We start from the raw sequence: 21,435 nt of genomic DNA, 5'->3' as shown, positions 1-21,435 counted from the left end.
GGGAGCAGGGATGTGCAGAGACGAGACGGACGACGGCCGTTTCACGCGTTTGCGCTTCTACGGGTCCATGGCACATGGACCCGTAGAAGCGCAAACGCGTGAAACGGCCGTCGTCCGTCTCGTCTCTGCACATCCCTGCTCCCCTCACAAGCCCAAGCCGTTTTTGTGCCACATCCCATCGTGGATATGTATATTCAAATAAAGAACTGAAGAAACAAACGGGGTGAGTGCTGCAATTTTCTTCTCTTTTTATGCAAAGTTTTATTCTTCGGGTTAGTACGATTACAGCGATACCTCATTTATATCTTTTTCTATGTGTTTGCGCTTTTATACGATAAAAACTATTTTATAGAAAAAATAATTATTTTTGAATCGCTTTATTCTGAGGACTATAACTTTTTTTTTTCTCTGATGATGGTGTATTGTGGCTTGTTTTTTGTGGGACAAGATGACGTTTTCAGTGGTACCATGGTTATTTATATCCGTCTTTTTGATCGCGTGCTATTCCGCTTTTTGTTTGGCGTATGATAATAAAGCGTTGTTTTTTTGCCTCCTTTTTTTTTTTTATGGTGTTCACTGAAGGGGTCAACTAGTGGGACAGTATTACAGGTTGGGTCGTTACGGACGCGGCGATGCTAAATATGTGTACTTTTATTGTTTTGGTTTTTTTAGATAAAGAAAGGTATTTATGGGAATAATATATTTTTTTCTTTATTTAGGATTTTTTTTTTTTTTTTACACAACTAAATATATATATATTTTTTAACTTTAAAACATTGCCCCGGGGGGGGGGGCATCATGTTATAAGGTCAAATCGCTGATCTGACAATTTGCAGAGCGATCTGACGTGCACTGCTCCTGGCTTACCAGCGCCTGCTCTGAGCAGGTGCTTGGTAAGCAACCTGCCTGCAGGACCCGGATGCAGCCCTGTGGCCATTTTGGATCCGGGGCCTGCAGGGAGAAAAAGGTAGGAGACCCTCGGAGCAACGCGATCACATCGCGCTGCTCCGAGGGTCTCAGGGAAGCACGCAGGGAGCCCCCTCCCTGAGCGATGCTTGCCTATACCGCCGGAACACTGCGATCATGTTTGATCGCAGTGTGCCTGGAGTTAATGTGCCGGGGCGGTCCGTGACCGCTCCTGGCACATAGCTGACACCCGGCTGCGCTCCCCCCGTGAGCGTGGCCGATCGCATATGACGTACTATCCCGTCACTGGGAATTAAGTCCCAGGTCACCTTGACAGGATAGTACGTCAAATGGGTTTAAGGGGTTAAGGAAAATAATAAAATTTAAAAAATTTATTTATTTCCATTTTCCCATTAGGGTTAGGGATAGGGTTGGGGCTAAAGTTAGGGTTAGGGCTACAGTTAGGGTTGGGACTACAGTTAGGGTTAGCGTTGGGGCTAAAGTTAGGGTTGGGGCTAAAGTTAGTGTTTGGATTACATTTATGGTTGGGATTAGGTTTGGGATTAGGGTTAGGGGTGTGGTTAGGGTTATGTTTGAGATTAGGGTTAGGGGTGTGTTGGAGTTAGGGGTGTGGTTATGGTTGGGATTAGGGTTAGGGGTGTGTTGGGGTTAGGGGTGTAGTTGAGATTAGGGTTAGGGGCATGTTCGGGTTAGGGGTGTGGTTAGGGTTATGGTTAGGGTTGGGATTAGGGTTAGGGGTGTGTTTGAGTTAGGGTTTCAGTTAGAATTGGGGGGTTTCCACTGTTTACGCACATCAGGGGCTCTTCAAACGCGACATGGTGTATGATCTCAATTCCAGCCAATTCTGCGTTGAAAAAGTAAAACAGTGCTCCTTCCCTTCCGAGCTCTCCCATGCGCCCAAAATTATTCTTTTGAAAGCTGAAACCCTCCGAAATATGGTTTAGGTTAAGAAAATAAATTGGCATCAATGCAGAAATATTGATCAGTTAATGGACACAGAATGGTCAGATTTTGGCAAGACAAAAGTTTTGTCGCCCACAGAAAGTAATGTGATATTCAAATAATTAACTTAAAATACAAATATATGTTGCATAACATTGGTGAATGAAGTTGTGGTGCTATTAGAGTCATATTTAGTATTGTGACTTCCATGAGCTTGAAGGACTGCATCCATGCGGCTCAACAATGATTCATACAATTTATTAATGAAGTCATCAGGAATAGCAAAGAATGCAGTCTTACATGCCTCCAAGAGTTCATCTAGAATCTTTGGTTTTGTCTTCCAAGAGTCCTCTTTCATCCTACCCCAAACATGCTCAATCATGTTCATGTCTGGTGACTTGGCTGGCCAGTCCTTGAGCACCTTGATCTTTTTTGCCTGGAGGAACTTTGTTGTAGAGATGGATGTATGAGATGGAGCACAATCCTGCTGCAGAATTTGACCGTTTTTATGATTTGGAATATAAGAGGTAGCTAATACGTCTTGATATTTTAGGCTATTGATATTGCCTTCCACCTTGCTAATGGTTCCCACACCCCCATACTGAATGTAACCCCAGACCATGATCTTTCCACCAAATGTATCTGTTTTCTTGGTGTATTTTGGATCCATACGGGCTCAAGTAGGTCTCCTGCAGTATTTTCGGCGGCTGTGGTGTAATTCTACTGAAGATTCATCAGAGAAATCCACCTTCTGCCACTTTTCCAGCGTCCATCTGTTTAGCAGACTGTGGCACTTTGCAAATGCCACACAGTTTTTTATTTGCTTTTTGTTTAGTGGTGGCTTCTGGACACTGATTCGACCATGGAGGCCATTTTGAGACAGAATCCTACAAACTGTTCTAGTTGACACAGGGACTTGAAGTAACCAGGCCTGTTGGAGCTCTGCTGCAGTGGAAGAGGGGCTTGCTTTGGATTTTCTAACCAACAAACATTTCTTCAGAGCATTTGTCTTGTGGGGTCTGCCGGACCTGGGCTTGTCATACACATCTCCAGTCTCTTCAAATCTTTTTTTAAATTCTTTGTACTTGACGCTGAGACACATTAAAGGTGCCAGCCACCTCTGCAGTGGATCTGGTCTTCAGCCTCTTGATAATCCAGGCTTTGGCCGCAGGGTTTACTTTTGGCATGTTGTCAGAGCTCAAGTTGCAGTTCAAGTGAAGGTCTGGGGTGCTGGGTTTCTTTTTAAACACACACTCACCAATTAACTAATCATTTACTGAGCACAGGTGAGGATGTAAACTAGGATTGGGTGCATTATATCACCAGGCGACCAAGAAGTATCGTTTCTCCTTGCGGAGAGAGACATGATAAGCATGTCGAGGTGAGGAGACTTAAAGCCGTAATGCCCCTCTGGGAAATATGCAAATTGTCTCTTCAGAGAGGAAGATAACTAGAACTCTAGTGCTACCTATTAAAAGTAGCAATCCTAACAGTCAATGTCAACCCTTTAACGAGCCTTGTCACATGACTTAGGATAATAGCCAAACCAGAATCTCAATTTGCAGACACTGTGTTTCGGGGTACTGCCCCTCGTCAGTGCAAAGTGAAGATCTGGTTTGGCTGATTGAGATCCAAGAAGTATCGTTTCTCCTTGCGGAGAGTGACATGATAAGCTACTTCCAATAGGTGGCACTAGAGTTCTAGTTCTCTTCCTCTCTGAAGAGACAATTTGCATATTTCCCAGAGGAGCATTGCAGCTTTAAGTCTCCTCACCTCGACATGCTTATCATGTCACTCTCCGCAAGGAGAAGCGATACTTCTTGGATCCCGGTAAGACGGTAAGACGCCTCTCAATCAGCCAAACCAGACCTCCACTTTGCACTGACGAGGGGCAGTACCCCGAAACACAGTGTCTGCAAATTGAGATTCTGGTTTGGCTATTATCCTAAGTCATATGACAAGGCTCGTTAATGGGTCGACATTGACTGTTAGGATTGCTAATTCCAATAGGTGGCACTAGAGTTCTAGTTCTCTTCCTCTCTGAAGAGACAATTTGCATATGACCAGGTGACAAAACTTTTGCCTTGCCAAAATCTGACCATTCTGTGTCCATTAACTGATCAATATTTCTGCATTGTTGCCAATTTATTTTCTTAACCTAAACCACGTTTCGGAGGGCTTCAGCTTTCAAAAGACTAATTTATACAACCAATGGATGAATTTAACCTCAGGTTATAAGCTTTTATTTACATAACATGGATAAGCGACATAACTTCTGTCAGGGAGTGTATGGGGTATCAGCGTACTCAGGACAAATTGGACAACAACTTTTGGGGTCCAATTTCTCCTGTAACCCTTGGGAAAATACATAACCGGGGACTAAAAAAATCTTTTTTTTCTCCACAAAAATTATTTTTTCTTTTCATGGCTCTGCGTTATAAACTGTAGTGAAACACTTGGGGGTTCAAAGTTCTCACAACACATCTAGATAAGTTCCTTGGGGTGTCTAGTTTCTAATACGGGGTCACTTGTGGGGGGTTTCTACTGTTTAAGTACATCAGGGGCTCTGCAAACGCAATGTGACGCCTGCAGACCATTCCATCTAAATCTGCATTCCAAAGGGCGCTCCTTCACTTCCGATCTCTGCCATGCGCCCAAACGGTGGTTCCCCCCACATATGGGGTATCAGCGTATTCAGAGCAAATTGTACAACAACTTTTGGGGTCCAATTTCTCCTGTTACCCTTGGGAAAATACAAAACTGGGGGCTAAAAAATAATTTTTGTCGAAAAAATAAATATTTTTTATTTTCACGGCTCTGCGTTATAAACTGTAGTGAAACACTTGGGGATTCAAAGTTCTCACAACACATCTGGATAAGTTCCTTAGGGGGTCTTCTTTCCAAAATGCTGTCACTTGTGGGGGGTTTCAATGTTTAGGCACATCAGGGTTTCTCCAAACGCGACATCGTGTCCTATCTCAATTCCAGTCAATTTTGCATTGAAAAGTTAAATGGTGCTCCTTCCCTTCCGAGCTCTGCCATGCGCCCAAAGAGTGGTTTACCCCTACATATGGGGTATCAGCGTACTTAGGACAAATTGTACAACAACTAATGGGGTCCAATTTCTTCTGTTACCCTTGGGAAAATAAAAAATTGGGGGTGAAAAATTATTTTTGTGAAAAAAATAAGATTTTTTATTCTTACGGCTCTACATTATAAACTTCTATGAAACACTTGGGGGATCAAAGTGCTCACCACACATCTAGATTAGTTCCTTAGGGGGTCTACTTTCCAAAATGGTGTCACTTTGGGGGGGGTTCCACTGTTTAGGCACATCAAGGGCTTTCCAAACGAGACATGACGTCCTATCTCAATTCCAGCCAATTTTGCATTGAAAAGTCAAATGGCGCTCTTTCCCTTTCGAGCTCTGCCATGCGCCCAAACAGTGGCTTACCCCCCCATATGGGGTATCGGCGTACTCAGGACAAATTGTTCAACAACTTTGGTGGTCCAATTTCTCCTGTTACCCTTTGTAAAAGAAAACAAATTGGATCCGAAGTAAATTTTTTGTGAAAAAAAGTTAAATGTTCATTTTTTTTTTTAAGCATTCCAAAAATTCCTGTGAAACACCTGAATGGTTAATAAACTTCTTGAATGTGGTTTTAAGCACCTTGAGGGGTGCAGTTTTTAGAAAGGTGTCACACTTTTGTATTTTCTATCATATAGACCCTCAAAGTGACTTCAAATGTGATGTGGTCCCTAAAAAAAATGGTGTTGTAAAAATGAGAAATTGCTGGTCAACTTTTAACCCTTATAACTCCTTAACAAAAAAAAAATTTTGGTTCCAAAATTGTGCTGATGTAAAGTAGACATGTGGGAAATGTTACTTATTAAGTATTTTGTGTGACATATCTCTCTGATTTAATTGTATAAAAATTCAAAGTTGGAAAATTGCGAAATTTTCAAAATTTTCACCAAATTTCCGTTTTTTTACAAATAAATGCAGGTAATATCAAAGAAATTTTACTACTATCAGAAATGTTACTTATTAAGTATTTTGTGTGACATATGCAACACCCAATGTAACCGGTTGTTGCAGTGATGTTGCCTTACTTTCGAGGAGGGCGATATCATGCTTGGAGGCAATGGAGTTCTCTTCATCAGGTAAGGCACCCACATACAACACATTCCAAATCCAGGCCAGGAGGGGGAGCTCAGGACCCGGATTCAGGGGACCTTCCCTCAAATATGGATATATGTCCTGGTCTGGAGGAGGAGTTAGACAGTTGGTCCAGGGAGACCAAAGGGGAGCAGACGTCTAGGAGAGACGCAGAGCAGACAGAGAGGCTCAGCAGCCACGTGGGAGCTGCAGCCTCTGGAAGGAGAGACAACCTGAGGGGTTGAATATGGTTTAGCCACAGAGGGAAGGAGCAGAGGAGAGACAAACAGGGCTCAGAGGGGAACTGGGAATGGGCACCATCGGAACCGGAGCGCAGAAACCGGGGATCGGGAGCCCGAGGCTATAGTGGGACTCTAGGACACTTGGCAGAACTGGAAGACTAAGAACTTTAAGTCACTAGTCCGCACCACACCTGAGACGCAGCAGCACCTGTAGAGCCCGGGGGCATGATAGAGTCCCTATAAAACGACTCAAGCTGCCCGTCATGCAGGCACCTGTTCCAGGACAGGGAAAAAGAGGACTTTTCTAGTAAGCTTCAAGCAGCAGGGACCTCATACAACAGCGAATTTTTTGCAAATTTTCTGTTTTTTATCACAAATAAACTCAAGTAATGTCAAGGAAATTTTACCACTATCATGAGGTACAATATGTCACGAGAAAACAATGTCAGAATCACTGGGATCCATGCAAGTGTTTCAGAGTTAAAACCTCATAAAGGGACAGTGGTCAGAATTGTAAAAATTGGCCTGGTCATTAACATGCAAACCACCCTTGGGGGTAAAGGGGTTAATATTTATAAAAACATTTTTTTTTTTTTACATTTGGCATGCTTCAATAGTCTCCACGGAAGACTAGAAGCTGCCATAACCTGACCGGCTCTGCTACATACAGGCAATGATCAGATCACATGTATGTAGCAGAATTGCTGACTCGCTATGATTGCCAACCGCCGGGTGGCACTCATAGCAAGCCGACAATGACAACCATAGAGATCTGAAGGAGACCTCTGGTTGTCATGCCAACCGATGACCGATTGGGTCATCGATGGGCAGATTTCCAGCACAATTGCCAAAGGGCATGTTAAATGCTGCTGTCAGCGTTTGACAGCGACATTTAATGGGTTAATAGCCGCGGGTGGATCGCGATTCCAAAACAGCTGACATGTGCTGGAATATATGAGAGCTCTCCTCTGGTCTCCACATCAAAGGGGGAGACATGATATGCGCAGTACTATTACAGTGCATGTGGTGAAGGGGTTAAAGGGCATCATGTCGGAATGTGCTGCAGAAGACCAGAGAAGAGGAAAGTCTGTAGAGATGAGCTGTGGGTGTGCAAAGTCATCATGGAGATGAAAAGAAAAAGAAACAACTTAATCCGAGAAGACGTCAACTATAATGTACCTGGATGTAACTGTTTCTCTGTGGTACTGCCTGTGTGTTATCATTATTATACTAAAATGCATTTACAGTTCAAATTTCAGTACGATAGATTGTCTCTTTTAGAAGTTATAGCAATTTGTCCAGGTAAAGGAGCGAGTGAATCACTCTATACATTACACAATGTTAGAGTATAATCCTACAAATGTCCCCCCTCTAAAGGTTTCCTGTCACCTCCAGAAATGCTATTTATCTGCAGATATAGGCCTAGTCTGCAGGTAAATAGTGTTTAATGCCCGGTAAGCCAACTTACTGCAGACCTTTACACATGCAATATACAGACATGTGCCCATATTGTACACAGATATGCACACATACACAGATCTGTACATAGATAATACACAGATATGCACACATACTGTACACAGATATGCACACATGCAGACCTGTACACATTGTGAGGGGTTGTCACACACTTAGCTGCTTCCTCAGGTAGACACAGGAACCGTTCTGGTAGAGAATCACCTGCTGGATTATTGGAGATGACATAAACTTTGACAGGGTTCAGCAATATAAACAGAGCCTTGCTAAACAAACAAAAACACAGTCCTTACGAGTTCATTCCCAGTAGGGTTCACCTGTCATAATCCCGCAGAGCCCTTACTTCTTCGAGGAGCTATGTGGGAATTCCTACTCTCCCAAGACACGAACACACTGACTCTCATGGCCAGGTATTTAACACCCATGTGATGATCACATAACCTTGATCTAACACAGGTCCTGTCAGGAGTCTGCATGTGGAGATACGGTGGACCTCCGTCCACCCTCTCTAAGAAGATCCACTAAAACCAGCCCACAACATAGGTTCCTTTTAACACTCTCAGCACTTAGCGTGCTGGGGTCAAAACACTCTGGTTTTACATCACTGACCGCAGTATGCGCAGTGACACATATCTCCCTTCAAATACTGTGACAGTGACTCTGTCACGTATTCCCCCTTCTGCCCAAAGCCGGGGGTTTTGGCACCTTCAGATATCAGACATAGAAGTCAGGAGAGAGCATCTGCGTTACCATGTAACCTCCTTAGCCTATGCTCTACGTGGAAACTAAAGTCTTTAAGGGCTAAGAACCACCTAGTCACCTTGACGTTCTTACCCTTCTCTCTAAACCACCTCACAGGGGCATGGTCTGACACTAACTTAAACCTGCAGCCTAGCAGGCAGTACTTCAGAGTGTCTATGACCCATTTTATAACCAACACTCCTTCTCCACTATGGCGTAATGCTTCTCGCAAGAAGAGAGTTTCTGGCTCGGGTATAGGATGGGATACTCTTCTCCATTTATCTCTTGAGACAGCATGGCTCCTAACCCAACTTCTGAAGCATCAGTCTGGATCACAAATTCTTTGCTAAAGTCCGATGCTACCAGAACAGCATGCTTACACAGAGATTGCTTCAGCTCTTGAAATGTCATCTCTGTCAGGGGTCCATTTTACCATCGTCAACTTGGTACCCACCAGGAGATCCGTTAACAGTGCGGCAATTATATCAAAGTTCAGGATAAAATGCTAGTAATAGCCCACAATCCCAAGAAACGCCCTCACTTTGCTTCTGGGAGAGTGGTTGCGGCCACTCCTGAATCGTCTCTATTTTGTTCAATTGGGGCCTGATTTCACCTCTTCCGATGATGTAGCCCAAGTACCTGGCCTCTTCCTTCCCTATGGCACACTTCTTGGGATTTATGGTGAATCCTGCTTTCCTCAATGCATCGAGTATCGCCTGTACCTTTGGCAGGTGCGGACTCCAGTCAGTATTGAAAATGACTGTCATCCAAGTAGGCTGCAGCATATTTCTTGTGTGGAGCCAGAATTCGACCCATCACCCTCTGGAAGGTAGCTGGAAGGTAGCTGAGGCTCCCTGCAGTCCAAAGGGCATTCTGGTGTACTGAAAACACCCATAGGGTGTCGAGAAGGCCTTCTTCTCTTTGGTGCTCTGGGACATGGGGATCTGCCAGTACACCTTCGTCAGGTCAAGGTTTGTGATGTACCTCGTGGGCCTCAGTCACTCAATTATTTCATCCACGCAGGCCATTGGGTATGCATCAAAACTAGACACCGCAAAACCACCACTCGCCATTGGGCTTTGGTACGAGGATCATGGGACTTGACCAGGCACTTCTTGATTCCTCTATCACCCCAAGGTCCAGCATTCTCTTCACCTCCTTGGATATAATCTCTCAGCATGCTTCAGGGATTCTGTAAGGGTTGAGATTTATCCTTACATGCGGCTCAGTTAGGAAGTCATGTTCAACGACCTGTGTGCACCCTGGCAACTCTGAGAACAAGTCCGGTTCTGCTGCAGCAGTTCTCGACATTGTTGCTTCTGGACCTGCGTTAGCATTTCAGCAGTCATGAACTCCTCAACTTTGGCTTCGGGATGGGCCCCCAGGCAAGGAGCTTCCAGCCAGCTTACGGTCCCGTCAAGGTTTGAGTAAGTTGACATGGTATACCTGGTGGGGCTTCCTGCGACCGGGCTGGTGTACCTTGTAACTCACGTCCCCGAGATTTTCCACAATTTCATATGGGCCTTGCCACTTGGCCAAGAACTTGCTCGCCACCATTGGGATAAGTACCAATTCCAGCCCAGGGACCATGCGGTCCCTGGGCTGGAATTACCTTAGCCTTGCTGATTGGTTGTGCATCCTCGCTTGGGCCTCCTATGCCTGGAGAAGGTGTTCCTTTATGATAGGCATTACTTGTGCCATCCTTTCCTGCAGCTTGGCAACGTCCTCAATGACAGTCCGGTGCGACGTGACCTCGGCTTCCCATGTTTCTTTGGCGATGTCTAGGAGCCCTCATGGATGTCGACTGTACAGGAGCTTGAATGGCAAGAAACCAGTGGAGGCCTCTGGGACTTCTCTGACAGAAAAGAGCAGGAAATGGAGCAGATAGTCCCAGTCTCGACCGTCCATTTCCACGACTCTCTTAAGCATGGCCTTCAAGGTCTTGTTGAAGCGCTCCACAAGGCCATCGGTCTACAGATGGTAAAAGGAGGTTCGCAGCTCAGCCATCTGGAGGATTCTACACAGCTCCCGCATTACTTTGCTCATAAATGGGGTACCCTGGTCTGTCAAGATCTCCTTGGGCAAACCAGTCCAGGCAAAAATATGGACAAGCTCCCGGGCGATACACCGAAGAGTTCCTCAGTGCACCCCTTCTTGGTACCGGATCATATAGTCCATGACCACTGAGACACACTGATGGCCACAGGCAGATTTAACAAGGGGACCTACCAGGTCCATAGCAATCCTTTCAAAGGGGATCTCTATCACAGGCAATGGGACTAAGGGGCTTTGGTAGTGAGAAGTAAGAGCAGTAATCTGACACGTGGGGCAGAATTTACAACAGTTTAGGATCTCTCGGTAACACCCTGGCCTCTGTAGCACCCTCTCCTGAGTTTTCTCTACCCCAAGATGTCCATCCAAATCATGCGAATAGGCCATGCCTAAAACCCTCCGCCGGTAGGGTTCTGAAACTAACAGCTGCTCCACTATCTCACCTCCTTTCAGTTTGGTCACCCGATACAATAACTCGCCATTGACTGCAAAGTGAGGGAACCTGGTATCAACCCCCAGCTCTTAAGCAACCCCATTGCATACAGACACATTCTCAAATGCCCCCTTTAATGTGAGGTCTCAAAGTTGTGCAGTCCCAAAGTTCTCTTCAGGCACCTCTAAACCAGGAAAGCTAGGCTCCTCTGCTATCATCTCGCCAACAGACCACATCCTTCATAAGCACCTTAGATGACCCATCAGCAGGGTTGGAATGCCCCCCCAGTTGTGGGTCTAGCCACCCTCCGTGGTGAGCCTGCCCCCTTTCGGGTATCCCAGTATGAGGAAGTAGCGACGTCTGGTTTCCCAAGTGACTTCTCCACAACCTGGTATCTCTCAGCCAGGCCAACCAAATCGTCTGCAACCCAGGTCTGTATTGATAAACCTAAAAAAAGAGGCCTAAATACACTGACACTTCCAATACACTTGTGAAACCAACAAAGACAATAGAAGTATTGCCATATCTATTATCTATTAAAAACAATTCACCTTTATTGAGAAAAATTCATTAATAAGGATTCTTTAAAAAAAAGTCAAATCACACATGGGGAAAGTTAAGTGCAGAAATCACATCTATAGGACATGTCAAAACCTCTGAATATACTGATTATGTAAACAATCATGCTAATATACTGCTATATACACTTTAATACCTATAGATTAGGGTGATATAATAAGTAAGATAATCTTTAAAAATCATATTATCCCCACATAGTCGTATTTAGCCCATAGCTGACTTAGAAGCACAAATTCCATATCAAACCATTGCTGTCATTGGAATCAAATAAAGCCCTATATAACAAAGGCCTTTCTTTAAACTAGTTTTAAAGCCTAGTTCAAAAGTACCGTATACACTCGTGTATAAGCCGAGTTATTCAGCACATTTTTGTATGCTGAAAATACCCCCCTCTGCTTATACACTAGTCACGGTTCCAGAAAGCCAGCGCGAAAGGGGAAGCGGCGGGTCACATAGCCAGGAGCCTGCGGGGAAGGGGGAGCTGCTGAGCAGCGGGTCACAGAGCCAGGAGCCGCCGGGGAAGGGGGAGCGGCTGAGCAGCGGGTCACAGAGCCAGGAGCTGCTGGGGGAGGGGGAGCGGCAGAGCAGCGGGTCATAGAGCCAGGAGCCGGCGGCTGTGGCTAAAGCCTGTGCAGCTGCATCAAATAGTGCACAGTGCCAGCCACAGCCGCCGGCTTCCAGCACACATACTCACCTACCTGTATGCTCTTGGTTAGTCGGTGGCACTGCATCTCGTTCTGGCCGCCGGCGCCAGCAGCTCTTCCAGCTGATCGGTCACATGGCACCATTCATTAAGGTAATGAATATGCCCCCATCTCCACTCCCATAGGCGTGGAGTGCATATTCATTACTTAATGAGCGGTACCACGTGATTGCTCGGCAGGAAGAGCTGCTGAAAGCCGGAACAAGATGCAGTGCCACCGAGGAAGCGCAGGCAGGTAAATAGGATGTTTTTTTTTTTTAAACAGGAATCATACATAGGGATAAGGGGATAAGGAGCCATATATACCAGGAGAGAGACTGGGGAGTCATACATACCAGGACAGGGACCTGGGAGCCATGCATACAGGACAGGGATTGGGGAGCCATACATATCAGGACAGGGACCGTGGAGACATGCAAACCAGGTGAGGGACTGGGGAGCCATGCATACCAGGAAGGGGACTAGGGAGCCATGCACACCAGGACAGGGACCGGGGAGACATGCAAACCAGGAGAGGGACTGGGGAGCCATGCATACCAGGAGAGGGACTGGGGAGCCATGCATACCAGGAGAGGGACTGGGGAGCCATACATATCAGGACAGGGACCAGGGAGACATGCAAACCAGGAGAGGGACTGGGGAGCCATGCATACCAGGAGAGGGACTGGGGAGCCATACATACTGTACAATGACAGGGACTGGAGAGCCATGCATACCAGGATGGGACAGGGGAGCCATACATACAATGACAGGGACTGGGGACATGGGAGCCATACATACAATGACAGGGGACAGGGGAGCCATGCATACAATGACAGGGACTGGGGAGCCATGCATACAATGACAGGGACTGGGGAGCCATGCATACAATGACAGGGACAGGAGAGCCATGCATACAATGACAGGGACTGGGGAGCCATGCATACAATTACAAGGAAGGGGGAGCCATGCACACCACATAGGGATGAGGGGGACAGTGCATACTCATCTTGTACTCGAGTCAATAAGCTTACCCAGTTTTTCGTGGCAAAAGTAGGTTCCTCGGCTTATACTCGGGTCGGCTTATACTCCAGTATATACGGTACTTTATAACAATGGTCTTCCTTTACACTGGCATAAAGCCTAATGCCAAAGTGCTTTGTACAGTGGTAAAGTGCAGTACTTATTGTATAATCCCAATCCTTTATTATTTATAAATATATGTGTCACACTCACGCCCTGACTGATGGGCGTGAGCTCGGGGGGTTTGTGGCCCCACTGTGCCACAAACTAGGCTACCCTAGAAGGGGCATAACTATGACAGCTGCCTTGGTCTTCACTGGAACCTCTGATGGTGAGGTCAGGCTTGTGCGGCAGGCAGCTGCCACTCCAGGGTGGTGTCTGGCTGTGGCTGCTTATCCCACTTGGGAATCAGGAACACCAGGATTGGTGCAGGCATCAGGCAGGACTAGCAGATGAGCACGGATGAGATTCAGATGAGTAGGCTGGCACGGCTGAGACACAGGACTGGCAGGAACGGCAGAGATACAGGGCTGGCAGGAACGGCAGAGACACAGGGCTGGCATGAACGGCAGAGACACAGGGCTGGCAGGAACAGCAGAGACACAGGGCTGGCAGGAACGTCAGAGACACAGGGCTGGCAGGAACGGCAGAGACAGGGCTAGCAGGAACGGCAGAGACACAGGGCTGGCAGGAACGGCAGAGACACAGGGCTGGCAGGAACAGCAGAGACACAGGGCTGGCAGGAACGGCAGAGACACAGGGGTGGCAGGAACGGCAGAGACACAGGGCTGGCAGGAACGGCAGAGACACAGGGCTGGCAGGAACAGCAGACACACAGGTCTGGCAGGAACGGCAGAGACAGGGCAGGTTGGTGTGGTGTATGAAGGAACAGGTAGGGACCTGTTCACACTGGAGGTGCAGGTACAGATATGTAGTATGAAGGAACAGGTAGGGACCTGTTCACACTGGAGGTGCAGGTACGGAAACAAGCCACAATGAGAGGAGAATGAAGGAACAGGTTGGAACCTGTTCATACAGGAAGAGAAGTGCAAGGCTGCAGATAGGAGCGGAAGAGCAGCAAGAGATAGCGTAGCAACAAAAGCTAAGCAGAGCAAAACCGCAAGGAATGCGGAGAGTAGCTGCAGCAAGAGGTTTCTGCAGAAGCTAAGCAGAGCGGAGCCACAAGGAATGTGGAGAGGAGCTGCAGCAAGAAGTTTCTGCAGCAGCAAAGCAGAACCGCAAGGAATGTGGAGAGGAGCTGCAGCAAGAGATAACTGCAGCAGCAGAAGCTAAGCAGAGCGGAACCACAAGGAATGCGGAGAGGAGCTGCAGCAAGAGGTTTCTGCAGCAGCAAAGCAGAGCAGAACCGCAAGGAATGCGGAGAGGAGCTGCAGCAAGAGATTACTGCAGCAACAGGAGTGGAGCAGAGTAGAACGGAGCAGAACCACAGGAGTGTGGAGCAGAGGTAAAGCCACAAAGGTACAGAGCAGGCAGAGCCGCAAGAGTGCGGAGCATAAGCAGACTGAGAACACAAGGAAATACACAACAGGGAAGGAAGCCACAGACAAGGAGACCGAGATAAGACTAAGTTCAGACAAGGTAATGGAACAAGACAAGGAACAAGAACAAAGACACAGAGACCAGGATATTCTGCCTCCTGGAGGGTGGACAACAAGATCAAGGTAAGAACACTGAGAAAAGCCTCCAGAGAGGGAGTAACACAGAGCAAGGCCTGGCAAACTCAGAAGCTAAACACAAACTGAGCTAACACATTGTACAGGCCTAGTCCACTGGGTGGAGCTGCACTAAATACTGGAGGCCTCTTGGTAATTGGTCAGGAACAGATTAGACAGGTGCACCTGATTCCTATAAGAACCAGAGAGTTCAGGCGCCACCCCCCTATGCACACAGCCAGGAAGCATGCAGAGAGCAGAGGCACAGAATATGGAGCTGGCTAGAAACAGAAACCGCAACATGACCTGGAGCAGTGGGTAAGATAGTGTGAGAGATGAGAGGCCATGCCGTGATGCCAGCAGAGTTGTTACAATATGTCATGAACCAGGGGTGTTTGGCTGCCCCGGTTCATCAGGTGATTTATTATATCCCACCTTCCCAGTTCCGGTTTGGAACTTGCAGCTCTCTGGTGCCCCCCTTACCCTCAGGTCAGTCAGGGAATTGCATCTAGGGTAATTAGTCGCTAGAAAGGCTGCCTTGCTATGTACTGGCTATTTGGCACATTGCAGTAAGAGCGATATAACTACTCCCAATCACAAGCAGAACATACACTTATCCATCTCCATCTGTCACTGCCAGAGTTCTCCCAACCAAGCTGCTCTGCCACCAGCTCCTATTACTTATGATTTATAACGGGTCAGGAGCTAACCTAATCAGTAGCTATGACTTAGGTCGGGGGACTTAGGGTACGTTTAGACAAAAGAAAACAAGACTAGTAAATATTATAACTTTTGCTCCAAAGAGAAATAGGCAGTGTTTACAAAAATATAAAAAAGATATTACAAAATGAGACAAATACAATATGTACACAATGATTACAAAATAAAAGGGATTAAAGATGAAAAGCAGTTACAGTTCTCTCAGACAATGGTAAGCCATGAGGTGTTGTGGAGGGGAACCATCCCCCAAATCATCAGGTCAGATTGCACAGCCTCTTCTGGCTGATTCCCCAGGCAAAAGACCCCTTCTAAAATGAGGTTCAATATTTTATACCCTCTGGTCGTAACATCACTGAGGGGCGGGATACGCCCCTTGGAAAGTTATGAAAAACCTTCTATTAAACATAGCTCTTGGGATGAAGCTTGTTGAGGGACGACAAAAGGATTACATGTCTTCTCACGAGATTAGCTTACATTTAAGTCTAAACATGGGGTAGCTGTGTGATCCAGTTAAGTAGAAATCCATTTCCCAGATTCTGCTGATTCTGGAACCTAGAAAAATCACTATGTGGTGCCTCTACTGATGCACATTCCAAAAATGTAAGATTCTCCCCATCTCACTTAATCAATGCCATTTTATTTTGTCTTAAAATGAACACTGTACTAGACAAAGAGATGGCCATGAGGCTGTAGGCTGCTTTCAACCACCTAAACAAATCAGTTCTCATGCTTCGCACTGACGAGGGCCAACAGCCCAAAACACCGTGTCTGCGAATTGAGGTACTGATTTGGCTTTTAACCTAAGTCATATTGCAAGACTCGTTAAAGGATTGATTGTGACTTGTAGGATCGATACTTCCAACAGGTGGCGCTATAGAGTTCAAGTCCTCTCTTTTCACTGAAGAGGCAATTTGCATAGCACTGTACGAAGCATTTTGGCATTAGGCTTTATGCCAGTTTAAAGGAAGGCCATTGTTATAATGTACTTTTGAACTAGGCTTTAAAACTAGTTTAAAGAAAAGCCTTTTTTAGAGCTTTATTTGATTCCAATGACTTAGCAATGGTTTGATATGGAATTTGTGCTTCAAAGCCAACTATGGGCTAAATATGACTATGTAGTTATAATATAATTTTTAAGGATGTATTATCTTACTTATTATATCACCCTAACCTATAGGTATTGTGATGCAGCGATGACTAATGGGTTGGGGAAAACTAACTTGGCAGTGAAAAAAAACACACAGCAGGACTTTATTTTCTTCAAAAGTTCAACTGGGTTTATTACTCCATGAACCCCAGAGGCACAAAACATAAAGAAACAGCCTTCAGATTTGGCAAAACAAAGTAACAGTGTACATAGCCTGGCTCTGCTCCATCATGACTGTGACCATACACACTTGGTAGAGTCCAATTTTCAGACTCTCTCTGGAGCCAAACACACACAGTCTGGGTTACCTGCTTGACAGCGTTGCAGGTTTTCACCAGCTAACATCACATGGGTCCTATCCTCTGGAGAAGCTGCCTTACGGGGATCACCAACTTGCCTGGCAGGCACACATCAGTCAGTTCCAGACCCACCGAAGGACAGTAGCTTCCCACAACCTGGATAGCCTTCACTGTCTCTGCAGGCACGTCTCCACCATGTGTTTCCAGGAATCTGGTCCACAGACAGGACCTTCCAAGCAGAGAGACAGACAGCCCCCACAGACAGACCACTCTGTAGTGTTCAGCCTGGACACATGGAAATCTGTCCACACTGACAGACTCCAAAACACTCTCCACTCATGTGCCAAACACACCTCCATTACATAGTTGTAACCACACCCAGGTACCTATCACATGGCTAGTCAGGTGATCGTGATATCATCGCAGGTCTTCAAACACACAACCACACACAGGCTTCATCTTGGGTGTTCAGACACACACCCTTGGGTTGGTATGTAGGTGACTGGACCCACCCAACTCTCCAAGTCACCTGGAAGCCTCCCAATTTACAGCAAATCTCAGCAGTAGATCTGCTGAGCAAAACACGCCCAGGCTTCCATCACAGGGCCACCTACCTCTGTGATACATAACGGCTATTCATCACAACACCGGTCAGTGTCTTACCATCACAGTTATGCCTCCAAGCATATCCTGAGGAACCCATACAGCGCCCCCTAGCTGTAACAGGGGTCACTGCCTCACATACCCCCTTCTATTCAAACTTTTGGGGTTGAACATTTGTCATAAACCGGGGGCCTCGAGACCGGATACCCATGTCACCTTGCCCTGCTAGTCGAGGCCAGTCGTGGACTTGCTGAGCTCTCACAGTCATTGTTACCCCCAGGCATGCCAGGATTTCAGTTTTTAATTGGACATATTCTTTGCCATCCTGGAGGACTAGGTCATAATATGCCTTTTGCGGTTCCCCCGACAGATATGGTGCCAACATCTCTGCCCTATGCTCTGGCGGAAGTTTCTCCCGTTCAGTCACCCTCTTGAAAACAGTCAAAGAAGCTTCTACATCATCCCCCCGGGGTGATTTTCTGCATGGCTCATCTTACCGTTTTCCGGGCGCACGAGTCATCACCTGAATATGCGGAGGAGACCGCCGGTCTCACATGAACCGCCTCTGCAAGGAGCTCCATTTGTCGTGTTAGTGCGCTGCTCTAGCTGCTGCTGGTGCTACTGCGGAAGCTGCTGTGCTAGCAGCTTATTCGTTTCCTGCTGTGCCAAATTCTGTTTTTGACTGGCACACTGTTGTTGCTGCTGTACTTGGAAGAGATGTTTCACAAGATCCTTCATGCTGCCGGACGTCTCGCTTTGAATGGTGGATTTCACCCAGGACATGCAGTTGTCCTCAGCCTCTATACGTGTTCCTGGAACGCTGCCCGCATGCTCCACCACATGTGAGGGGTTGACATACTTAAGGTACCTTCACACTAAACGATATCGCTAGCGATCCGTGACGTTGCAGCGTCCTGGATAGCGATATCGTTGTGTTTGACACGCAGCAGCGATCAGGATCCTGCTGTAATATCGCTCGTCGTTGGTTAAAGTTCATAACTTTATTTGGTCGTCAGATCGCCATGTATCGTTGTGTTTGACAGCAAAAGCAACGATACCAGCGATGTTTTACAATGGTAACCAGGGTAAATATCGGGTTACTAAGCGCAGGGCCGCGCTTAGTAACCCGATGTTTACCCTGGTTACCAGTGTAAATGTAAAAAAACAAACAGTACATACTCACCTTCGCATCCCCCGGCATCCGCTTCCTGCACTGACTGAGCTCCGGCCGTAAAGTGAAAGCACAGCACAGCGGTGATGTCACCGCTCTGCTGTTAGGGCCGGCACTCACAGTCAGTGCAGGAAGCAGACGCCGGGGGACGCGAAGGTGAGTATGTACTGTGTTATGACCCCAATGGCGAGGGTCTCAGAGGAACGTGGAAGTCTGCAGAATACAAAAATCCAGCTCATAGGGCAGTGGTAACTGGGTTGACCATATATCTACTCCTAATGCCAACACTAGAAGTAGCCGGGGATCATTCCTACGTTGATTCTAGATGACACGCGCCAGCCGGAGAATCTAGCTACCCCTAGTAGAGGAAAACAAAGACCTTTCTTGCCTCCAGAGAAGGGGACCCCAAAGCTGGATAGAAGCCCCCCACAAATAATGACGGTGAGGTAAGAGGAAATGACAAACACAGAAATGAACCAGGTTTAGCACAGAGAGGCCCGCTTACTGATAGCAGAATAAAGAAAGGTAACTTATATGGTCAACAAAAACCCTATCAAAATCCACACTGGAAATTCAAGAACCCCCGAACCGTCTAACGGTCCGGGGGGAGAACACCAGCCCCCTAGAGCTTCCAGCAAAGGTCAGGATATAGATTTGGAACAAGCTGGACAAAAATACAAAACCAAAACAAATAGCAAAAAGCAAAAGGCAGACTTAGCTGATATAACTGGAACCAGGATCAGTAGACAAGAGCACAGCAGACTAGCTCTGATAACTACGTTGCCAGGCATTGAACTGAAGGTCCAGGGAGCTTATATAGCAACACCCCTAACTAACGACCCAGGTGCGGATAAAAGGAATGACAGAAAAACCAGAGTCAAAAAACTAGTAACCACTAGAGGGAGCAAAAAGCAAATTCACAACAGTACCCCCCCCTTAGTGAGGGGTCACCGAACCCTCACCACGACCACCAGGGCGATCAGGATGAGCGGCATGAAAGGCACGAACTAAATCGGCCGCATGAACATCAGAGGCGACCACCCAGGAATTATCCTCCTGACCATAGCCCTTCCACTTGACCAGGTACTGAAGCCTCCGCCTGGAGAGGCGAGAATCCAAGATCTTCTCCACCACGCACTCCAACTCGCCCTCAACCAACACCGGAGCAGGAGGCTCAGCAGAAGGAACTACAGGCACAATGTACCGCCGCAACAAGGACCTATGAAATACATTGTGAATAGCAAACGACACAGGAAGATTCAGACGAAAAGATACAGGATTAAGGATTTCCAATATCTTGTAAGGCCCAATAAAACGAGGTTTAAATTTGGGAGAGGAGACCTTCATAGGAACAAAGCGGGAAGAAAGCCACACCAAATCCCCAACGCGTAGTCGGGGACCCACACCGCGGCGGCGGTTGGCAAAGCGCTGAGCCTTCTCCTGTGACAACTTCAAGTTGTCCACCACATGATTCCAGATCTGCTGCAACCTATCCACCACAGAATCCACCCCAGGACAGTCAGAAGGCTCCACATGACCCGAAGAAAAGCGAGGATGGAAACCAGAGTTGCAGAAAAAAGGCAAAACCAAGGTGGCGGAACTAGCCCGATTATTAAGGGCAAACTCAGCCAACGGCAAGAATGTCACCCAATCGTCCTGATCAGCAGAGACAAAACACCTCAAATAAGCCTCCAAAGTCTGATTGGTTCGCTCCGTCTGTCCATTAGTCTGAGGATGGAAAGCAGACGAAAACGACAAATCAATGCCCATCCTACTACAAAAGGATCGCCAGAACCTGGAAACGAACTGGGATCCTCTGTCTGACACAATATTCTCAGGGATGCCGTGCAAACGAACCACGTTCTGGAAAAACACAGGAACCAGATCGGAAGAGGAAGGCAGCTTAGGCAAAGGAACCAAATGGACCATCTTGGAGAAGCGATCACATATCACCCAGATAACGGACATGCCCTGAGATAGCGGAAGATCAGAAATGAAATCCATGGAGATATGTGTCCAAGGTCTCTTCGGGACAGGCAAGGGCAAGAGCAAACCGCTGGCACGAGAACAGCAAGGCTAAGCTCGAGCACAAGTCCCACAGGACTGCACAAGCCATTCCGGCGTCTATGAATTTTCCGCTCATTTCTAGTCAGGATTCTATCACATTGCATCAAATCAGGTGTCTGTTCAGACAACACCATGAGGGAATTTGCGGTTTTTCTATCACATTGCACCGAATTAGGTGTCTGTTCAGACAACACCATGAGGGAATTTGCGGTTTTGCGCTCCCGCAACCGCCGGTCAATTTGAATAGCCAGTGCCATAGTATCATTCAGACCTGTGGGAATGGGAAAACCCACCATAACATTCTTAATGGCTTCAGAAAGGCCATTTCTAAAATTAGCGGCCAGTGCACACTCGTTCCAATGTGTCAGCACGGACCATTTCCGAAATTTTTGGCAATACACTTCAGCCTCGTCCTGCCCCTGAGACATAGACAGCAAGGCCTTTTCTGCCTGAATCTCAAGATTGGGTTCCTCATAAAGTAAACCGAGCGCCAGAAAAA

This window comes from Ranitomeya variabilis, chromosome 1 (genome assembly GCF_051348905.1).
Source record: "Ranitomeya variabilis isolate aRanVar5 chromosome 1, aRanVar5.hap1, whole genome shotgun sequence".
In the NCBI taxonomy this organism is placed as follows: domain Eukaryota; kingdom Metazoa; phylum Chordata; class Amphibia; order Anura; family Dendrobatidae; genus Ranitomeya; species Ranitomeya variabilis.
The sequence above is the reverse complement of the archived record's forward strand: the minus strand, read 5'-3'. Positions refer to the sequence as shown.